This window comes from Oryctolagus cuniculus, chromosome X, assembly GCF_964237555.1.
Source record: "Oryctolagus cuniculus chromosome X, mOryCun1.1, whole genome shotgun sequence".
Classification (NCBI taxonomy): Eukaryota; Metazoa; Chordata; class Mammalia; order Lagomorpha; family Leporidae; genus Oryctolagus; species Oryctolagus cuniculus.
The window spans coordinates 53808339-53817280 of NC_091453.1; positions in this window are offsets into that span (position 1 = coordinate 53808339).

Genomic DNA, 8942 nt, shown 5'->3' on the forward strand with positions numbered 1-8942 from the left:
GTAGTATAAACACAAACAGAATCCCCACTTTAACACATCATAGTAAAAACATAAAATTAAAAAGAAAATCTGTATCAGTAGATTAGGAAGAAAAATGCTAACAAAACAGATATGATGGAGACAAGAAGGTGGGGATGTGATGTATTAATATTATAGAAAAGCAAGTGAACTATAAAATTTAGCTGAAGCAAAACTGTCTTTCATGAATCAAATGAAGATAAAGACATTTCCAGTTAAACAAAAACTGGGAATTTTTTTCTAAAACCACCTTACAAGAAAACCTTACATAAGTTTTTCAGACAAAAGAAAACTAAAGGAAGACCTTTCTCTCACTCTCACTGTCCACTCTGCCTGTCAAAAATAAAAAAATAAAAAAAAATGCATTGTAGTATGGAAATCATCCTAGATGGTATTTCAAATACAGTGAAGTAATTAAAAATAAGTATAAGTGATAGGGATAATGTACTCAAAAAGCAATACTTTCTTACCATTCCTCTTTCAACTGCTTGAAAATATATAAAGTTGTATAAATTTGGGGGATTATTTTTCATGTATAAGTGTACCATATAACAATAATGGCCAAAAAAGAGTTATAAAGATATGTAAAAGTAATACTTTTATATTGTACTCAGGTTAGTATAAATAAGAAATAAATTATGTTAGGATGTATAAGAGTCTTAGTGATGTCAGTAACTTGGTAGAATTGGAGGCTTCTTTCTATGCCTCCTTCCATGGATATACCAAGTGAACAGAAATGACATGGGTCCATTGCATCCAAGAGAATGTCAAAACTTGGTGGAAACAGGCCTACACACTGGACAACCAAGAAAATATCCTCAACAGGACAGTTAGGACATGTCAAGCTAAACTTGCACACTTACTGCACCAAATGAGCATACTTCTGTACAATCAAGAAGGTGATGCATTTATAACACACATAAAATGTCCCAGATTTTATAGTTGCTGCTAGATAGCTTGGGCCTTAAATCACCACATCCAAAGACCAAAAAGATTTGTTACTGGTGGACTTCCATGAAGAACTATTAACAAAGAGTTGGAAGCATTGGGCTGTGGAAGCGATCCTAGTGCCTGGGATTAATAGTAGCCTTCAGCTTTGCCCTGGAAACACTAGTATTACTGTTCAACGCATCCTTGTCATTTTTACTTTTAACATCAAGTAACCATATACATTCAGTAAAATCTCTAAATCAAAATCTCATGATTCTACACGGTGGCAGTGAGCAGTAGCTTCCACTCATGTGTTCACAAGAGTAAATGAATGACAACTCTATGGTGTATCGTATTGGTGAGCTATGATTGGTAGGTTATATGTATTAAATTCATTTTCAACTTTTAGTATTTTCAATTTCTGATGGATTAATCAGGCCATAAACTAAGTCCTACCTAGTTAAAGTCAGAATACTCTAATATTTTTATGGTGGCATGGAAATTACTAACACATTTAGCAGAAGCATAAGAAAAATTATTTTAAAATAACTATAATGATTTAAATTCTATAAATTATAAAATAATGTAATTTGTGTCATCAAGAACAAAATGAGGCAGGTGGGTAAAGCTGCCAACTGCAACACAAGCATCCCACATGGGCGCCAGCTCATGTCCTGGCAGCTTCACTTCTGATCCAGCTCCCTCCTAATGGCCTGAAAAAAGCAGCAGAAGATGGCCCACATGGTTGGGCCCCTGCCACCCATGTGTGAGACCTGCATGAAGCTCCTGGATTCAACCTGGCCCAGAGCTGGCTGTTATGAACATCTGAGGAGTGCACCAGCAGATGGAAGCTTCTATCTTTATTCCTCTTTCTATGTAACTCTGACTTTCAAAATCAATAAATAAATCTTTTTTCTTTTAATGAGGGAGACAAAAGGATAGATTCTGTTTATGTGAGTGATCAGTGTTAATTTGTGATTTGCTTAAAACAGGCTGTTCTAAGATACTTTTTATAATACAAATGATAACCATGAAACAAAACCCCTTAAATAGTTCCAGAAGAGATAATAAGGAATCGAAGCACAGCAATACAAAAAAATATCAAATCCCCTAGGAAGAGAACAAGAGAGAAATAGCAGGACAAAAGATCCACAAATCAATGCACAGACAGCAAAATTACAGGAGAAAATCCTTACCTATCAATACTTACTTTGAATGAAATGGAATTAAATTTTCCAACGAAAGACATAGAGTGTCTGAATGAATAAAAAGAAATGAAGAGTCAATAAATGGATTAAAAAGGAAACAAACCTATATGCCATCTACAGTCACTTTATTTTCAAAGACACACATAGACTTTGAATGAAAGAATGATAAAAAGTGTTCCATGAAAAGAAAGTAGGTATGAATATAACAAAGCAGAGCTTAAGCCAAAAACTTTTAAAAAGAAAACACAATAATTATATAATGATAAAGGGATCCATTCACCAAGAGGATATTACAAATATGAACACAATATACTCAGCATTAGAGCACCTAAATATGTAAAGCAAATATTAAAAGCTTTAAAGGGATTGGTAGACTTTAACAAAATAATGGTAGTGGAGTTCAGTAACACATTTTGAGCAATGGAAAGAACATGGAGACAGAAAATCAATAAGAAAACATTGGACTTAAGCTACAATTTATATGAAGTAGACCAAAAAGATGTTTTTGCTATCAATTCAATAGAAAAATAATTCAAATTCTTCTCAAGTGTATACATAAAATTCTCCAGGCTACAACAGACCTCTTAAGAAATTTTAGAAGATTAAACTCATATTCAGTATCTTCTGATCACAGTGGTATGAAATTAGCAACTAATAAGGAGAAACTGGGGGATACAGGGATATTACAGGGATATTAAGTAATATGCTTCTGATTAATTAGTGGATCAAAGAAGTCCTCTACCCCCAATAAAAACAAATTTAAAAGAAAAAAAATCTTGACAGATGAAATTGGGAATGCAATATACCAAAAGATATGAGATGCACCAAAGCAATTTTAAAGAGGAAGTTTATTGCAGAATCACCTACTTGAAGAAAAATCCCAAGTGCAAAATGTTACAACACAGGAAACTAGAAGTAGAAGAACAAACTAAGTCCAAACTTAGCAGAAGAAATGAAATAACAAAGAACTTACTAGAAATAAGAGTCCAGGTGCCGGCGCTGTGGCCCAGTGGGTTAAAGCCCTGGCCAGAAACGCCAGCATCCCATATAGCTGGTTCTAGTCCCAGCTGCTCCTCTTCTGATCCAGCTCTCTGCTATGGCCTGGGACAGCAGTAGAAGATGGTCCAAGTGCTTGGGCCCCTGCACCCGGGTGGGAGACCCGGAAGAAGCTCCTGGCCCCGGATGAGTGCAGCTCCAGCCATTGCAGCCATCTGGGGAGTGAATCAGCAGATGAAAGACCTCTCTCTCACTCTCGCTCTCTCTCTTGCTCTCACTCTCTCTGCCTCTCTGTAACTCTGTCTTTCAAATATAAAATAAATCTTAAAAAAAAAAAAAGCTATATCCTAACAACCATCTTGGGAGTGAACCAGTGGATGGAAGACCTTTCTTTGTCTCTACCTCTCTCTGTAACTCTGTATTTCAAATAAAATAAAATAAATCTTTTTAAAAAAGACTCCAGAGAAGTAAAAATTATTGAGAAATAAAAATTTTCGATAAAATTAAGATGGTAAGTGTATTTTTGAAAAGATAAAATAAAACATGAGCAATGTTTATGTAGTCCAAGAACAACAAAATTAGAACAAAGACTCAAGATCAGAAATGGAAATAGGGACATTCTAACTGAAACCATGGGTATAACAAATCATAAGAAGATATTATATGCAATATTACACAAATTGGAAAACTACAAGAAATGAAGAAACTCCCAGAAACACACCCTACCAAGACTAAATGATAAAGAAATAAAACACACCAATGAGAAACATTGCATTAGCAATAAAAATTCTCCCATCGTAGAAAACACCAGGAACTAATGACTTTCTAAATTCTACAACATATTTAAAAAAAAATGATTTTCAAAAGCAGAACATCTAAATTCATTTTGTAAGGCCAGCATTACCCTGACAACAAAATCAAACTAGGAAACTACAAGAAATAATATTCCAAACCAGTATCCTTAATTAACATACATATGAAAATCCATAACAAAATTCTAGCGAACTGAATTCAGTGGCATATTTAAAACCTCACTTTTCATTATGTTGGAGTTATCTCTTTGATGCAAGGATGGTAAAGCATATGTAAATCAGTAAGTATGATATACCATATGCATAGGATAGAAAACACAAGCTGCATGATCATATCAGTATATGCAGGAAAAGCATTTGCCAAAATTCAACATCTTTTCATGATAACTCTTTGCAAACTAGGTATAAAAGGAATGTACTGCAACACGGTCAAAGCCATTTTGATAAGCACATAGTTAGAAACATACTGAGTGGTAATGAAGCCTTTTTGTTAAGGGCAGGAATAAGACAAAGAAACTCCCTCTCACCTCTTCAATTCAACATTGTCCAAAAAGCTGTAATCAAAGCAAGTCAGCAAGATGAAGAAAAGGCACCCAAGTAATAAAAGTGGAATTGTATCTGTTGATAGAATGACATTACTTATAGTACACCCTAAATACTACATACACACACATACACACACACACAAAGCCATTAGAACTAATGAATTGGCCGGCGCCGTGGCTCACTTGGTTAATCCTCCATCTGCGGCGCTGGCACCCCTTATGGGCACCGGGTTCTAGTCCTGGTTGCTCCTCTTCCAGTCCAGCTCTCTGCTGTGGCCCAGGAAGGCAGTGGAGAATGGCCCAAGTGCTTGGGTGCCTGCACCCGCGTCAAAGACCAGGAAGAAATACCTGGCTCCTGGCTTCGGATCAGCATAGCTCTGGCCATAGCGGCCATTTGGGGGGTATACCAACAGAAGGAAGACCTTTCTCTCTGTCTCTTACTGTCTAACTCTATCAAAAAAAAAAAAATCTTTAAAAAAAACTAATGAATTTAGTAAGGTACAAGATACAAAATTACATACAAATCTGTAGCATTGCTATACACTAGTAACATGTTATCTTAAAAAAAAAATAAGAAAACAGGAGCCAAAATGTGGCATAATTAATTAAGCCACTGCCTGCAACTCCAGCATTTCCATATGAGCACCAGTTTGAGGCCCAGCTGCTTTACTTCCTATCCAGCTCCCTTCTAATGTGCCTGAGAAAACAGCAGAAGATGACCCAAGTACTTGGACCCCTGCCAACCATGTGGTAGACCAGGATCGAGTTCCAGGCTCCTGGCTTTGGCCTGCCACATCCCCAGTCATAGGAGCCTTTGGGGGTGAACCAGTGGATGGAAGATTCTCTCTCTCTTTCTCCCCCCCCCCTTACCCTCTGTTGCTCTGCCTTTCAAATAAATAAATAAATCTTTAAAGAAAGAAAAGCAATCCCATTTATAGTATACCAAAAAAGTACATAGGAATAAATTTAATAAGGTAGTGAAAGTCCTATACAGTGAAAACTTTAAAACATGAGAAAAGAAATTGAAGATGATAGGGATAAATGGAAAGACATCCTATCTTGATTGACTGGAATAATTACTATTGTGGAAAAGCCCATACTGCCCAAAGTGATCTTCAGGTTCAATACACTATCTGTTAAAATTCCAATGTAAATTTTCACAGTGATAAAATAAATCTCCCAGGGGCTGGTGCTGTGGTGCAGTGGATTAACGCCCTAGCCAGAAGCGCTGGCATCCCATATGGGCGCTGGCTTTAGTCTCGGCAGCTCCTCTTCCTATCCATTTCACTGCTATGGCCTGTGATAGCTGTAGAAGATGGTCCAAGTCCTTGGGCCCCTGCAACCGCGTGGGAGACCTGGAAGAAGCTCCTGGCTCCTGGCTTCGGATCGGCGCAGCTCCAGCCATTGTGGCCATATGGGGAGTGAACCATCGATGGAAGACCTCTCTCTCTCTATCTCTACCTCTCTCTGTAACTCTTTCAAATAAATAAAAATAAATATTTAAAAGAAAATCTCCCAAATATGTTTTGTACCACAAATGAAGCTGAGTAGCCAAAGCAATTTTAAGCAACAAGGGCAGAGTCTGAAACATCATACTCATTGATTTCAAAATACATTATAAAGCTATTGTAACCAAAATAGAATGATACTGGCATAAGAACACACACATTGACCCTGAAAATAGGTTAGAAGGCATAGAAATAAACACAAATGTTTGAACCCAATTAATTTTTAACAAAAGTACCAAGAATACAATAAGAGAATAATAATCTCTGCCACAAATCGTGTTGAGACAACTGTATATCCATATGCAGAGGAATGAAATTAGACCATAATTTTAAACTATATACAAAAATAAAATGGAGTAATGCCTTAAATCTATCAAGAACTATAAAAGTAGTAGTAGAAAATGGGGAAATCTGTGCGACATTGTGGGTGACAATTTCTTAAATAGGTCCCCCAAAACAGATAATTAATGCCAAAATAGGATTGTATCAGACTAGGCAACTTTTTCACAGGAAAAGATCACTTAACAGGTTCATCTTACAAAGGCTAACTCATAGTAACAAAGAGAAGGATAATTGTTACCAGAGGCTGAAGTGTGGGGAGTATGGGCAAAGGGGAGATGTTGCTGAAAGGGTAAAAAGTTCTTGCTGGAATAAAGCCCTTTACAATGGGATTTTTATGTATTTTACCAAATATTTAGAGTCATCTTTACATATAAATTTTTCTAAAACCCAAAGAGCAGTGAATATTTTGCTACCCATTTTAGAGGCCATTGTTACCTAGATACCACAACTAAACCAACTTACACAAGGAACAAAAAATATAACCCAATATATTTTTATGACTGTAGATGCAAAAATCTTAAAGGAAATTTTGGCTAAATAAAAAAAACATATAAATTAGTATATACATCCATACTGAGTGTAATGTGTCTTTCCAATGCAAAGTTGTTGTCTCATCGTCTGAAAATGTTTAATGTGATAACCATGTGGTGGCTTGAAGGACAAAATCAAAGTGATCATATTAATGTGTGATGAAATCATTTCAACAGGTAAGGTATGAACATTTACCTCTTAATGGAAATATATTAAAAACTCAAAACTAATGTTATCCTCATTGTGAAAGAATGCTTTCTCTTTATGACCTGGAACAAGACAAAGGTGAGTACTCTTTCCAGTTTTATTCAACGCAGTAGTGGGGCTTCTATCAGAAGAATTGTATAAGAGAAGAAAATATTGATACTAGAAAAGATGTAAAAACCATTTGCAGATGGCATGGAAATATATAGAGACAATCTGAATTAATTCACTAAAAACTACTGTTACTAAAAATCTTATTCAGCAAAATTTTATATTTTGAGATCACAGTGAAAAGACAGTTATACTTCTATATATTTTCAATGAATAATTCAAAACTAAAGTTATTGAAATATTATCACGTGGGGCCGGCGCCGTGGCTCACTTGGTTAATCCTCCACCTGCGGCGCTGGCACCCAATATGGGCGCCAGCTTCTAGTCCTGGTTGTTCCTCTTCCAGTCCAGCTCTCTGCTGTGGCCCAGGAAGGCAGTGGAGAATGGCCCAGGTGCTTGGGCTCCTGTACCCACAAGGGAGACCAGGAAGAAACACCTGGCTCCAGGCTTTGGATCAGCGCAGCACCGGCCATAGCAGCCATTTGGGGGGTTAGCCAACGGAAGGAAGACCTTTCTCTCTGTCTCTCTCTATCTCTACCTGTAAAAAAAAAAAAAAAAGGAAAGAAATATCACTTAAAATAACTTCCATAAAAAATGTGTAATACATATACATGAAATTCAACATTTAGACTCTCAAGTACCAGAATATATTTATTGAGAAAACTTGAATGATAAATCAAAAGGCTTGTCTTGTTCATGGATTAGAGCACTTAAAATTATGAGCAGTGTTAAAATGAAGATGCTTCCAGAGCCAGTGCTGTGGCATAGCAGGAAAAGCCAGCATCTCCAGTGCCGGCATCCCATATGGGTGCCAGTTCTAGTCCTGGCTGCTCTGCCTCTGATCCAACTCTCTGCTATGGCCTGGAAAAGTAGTGAGAGATGGCCCAAATCCTTCGGCCTCTGCACCCATATGGGAAACATGGATGGGGCTGCAAGCTCCTGGCTTTGGATCGGCCCAGCTCTGGCTGTTACAGCCATCTGGGGATTGAAGCAGCAGATGGAAGACTCTCTCTCACTATCAACCCTCCCCCCCCTCCCACCTTTCAAATAAATAATAAAATCTTTTAAAAAATGAAAATATTCCCCAAATGGATCTACAGATTCATTGCAATCCCCTGTGATATTTCAGCTGCCTGGTTTTTTTTCTTTTCTTTGTGCAATAATTGACAATGTGTCCCTAAAATTCATGTATAAATGAAAGAGTATTATGTTCAACCAATTTTTAACACATTTGCCAAGAAAATTCAATACAGGGAAGATGAATCTTTCCAAAAGTGATTCTCAGACAATTTCATGTATATATGCATAAAGATATAGGTGAACACCAGCCATACAGCACATATAAAAATGGATGAACCACCTAAATGTAAGTGTTAAATCTGTGAGTCTCTTAGAAGAAAATGTAACTATAAATATTCATGACTATGGATTGAGTATTGGTAACTTATATACTACAACAAAAGCACAAGTATAAAAATAATAAATTGTTAAATTTAATTGTACTTCATCAAAATTAAAATATATTGCACTTTACTGGAAACCATTTATGTACAACTCACACAATGGGAAATATTGTTTGCTAATCAGTCTCATAAGGGACTTATATCTAGAATATATGATGAATGCTTACATATAAATAATTAAAAGGTAGATAAAACCCAGATGTGAAATAGCCAATGAATCCAAACAGATACTTCAACAAATAAGATGTAGATAGAAATGGCCAGTTGGCCCTTG